The sequence below is a fragment of the Corvus brachyrhynchos genome, unplaced genomic scaffold (genome assembly GCF_000691975.1).
Source record: "Corvus brachyrhynchos isolate BGI_N302 unplaced genomic scaffold, ASM69197v1 scaffold26, whole genome shotgun sequence".
NCBI classification, from domain to species: Eukaryota; Metazoa; Chordata; class Aves; order Passeriformes; family Corvidae; genus Corvus; species Corvus brachyrhynchos.
In genome coordinates, this window is record NW_008239324.1 from 5,677,187 (window position 1) to 5,678,597 (window position 1,411).

The following is a 1,411-nucleotide window of genomic DNA, read 5'->3' on the forward strand; positions in this document are numbered from 1 at the left end:
TGGGAGCTGGCCTCGGGGAGCATCCACGGGGTGCGTTGGGTTCATCCCCGGTGTCGTGGTCCCGGTTGCTGGTCCCGGTGATGAGTGCAGGTCCCGGGGCTGGGTGCAGGTCTCGGGGCTGAGAGCATCCCGCCGGGATGCAATGGGTGCTGAACAGCCCCGGGAGGATATGCTGTCTCCTGTCCGGGGTGCAGGTCCGGGTTCTGGGTGCTGCTCCCGGTGCTGGATGCTGGCTGCCGGGAGCATCCACGCGAGTTGCTTTGGGTTCAGACCCGGGAGGTTGAGCTGGTCCAGAATGCCGGCCCGGGCCCTGAGGTGCTGTCCCCAGGGAGGCTGTGCTGGCCCCAGCCACGGGGAGCAGCTCCAGGGTGCTGCCTGGGGAGGATGTGCTCGCCCCGGGGAGCATGCTGGCCCTAGCAGGGGTGTCGGGGCTGGGGCTGATGGAGCTACTCCCCTCCAGCCGTGTGTCCTGGGATGTTGAGGGCAGAGCCGGGGGACCGGGGTGGGAGGGCTGGCTGCGAGTGGCCCCAGTCCCCACCAGTGCCAGAGTGAGTGTAAGGTCCCTCAGCAGCAGTGTGACACATGGCTGCGTGACACACGGCATCCATTGCATGGGTAGTGGCAGCCAGGATTTCACAAACAGCCTGAGCATCCTTGGGGACAGGGTAGAAAACTGTGTCACCGAGCAGGGGATGTGCCTCGTCCCTCCTGTGGGGGGGGGGGGCACTAACACGGGCATTGGTGTGAGATCTTATCGGTGTGCCTATCCCAGTGTTTCAGGGTGTTTCCCTGGCTGAAGCACGGCTGCCAGGGTGGGATTGATACCGCAGCCCGTATTTCAGGGCCTGGCAATTCAAGGGGTCCTCACACATGCCGGGGGCTCAAGTGCTGCTGGCACAAGGGGAAGGCAAGGTTTTGCTCGGGCTCCAGCTGCAGAGTCAGAGTACTTAGTCCAAAGCTCCCAAATATTTCCCTAGAATGAGGGCTTTTCATCCCAGCAGGAAAATACTGGGGGGAGGATGGCACTCGGGCAGCGTGCAAGCTCGGACTGGAGGAAGGGTCACGTCCCCGCCTGCTGTCTACAATCATAAAACATGGCTGGGGGGAACCAAATCACAACAAACCCCAAAAGTTGCTGAGCCGCCCTCCAGGAAGACATGTGGGCTTCGAGCTGGTGAAGGCAGTTTTGCCCTGCATTATCTCGGGCTCACCTCTTCCGAGCCCTGAGCAGCCGCCCCGGCCACATCGTGGCCAAGACGGTGAGCACCAGCGGGAAGTTCCTCAGCGCTTCGGGCTTGGTTTTCCTTTTTCTTTTTTCTTTCCCTTGTATCAGAAGCAAAAGTCGCGGCCTCAGCGGGGAGGGTTGGGCTGTGGGGGGGTGCCTTGCCCGCCGCCCTCCCCCGCCCGGCGC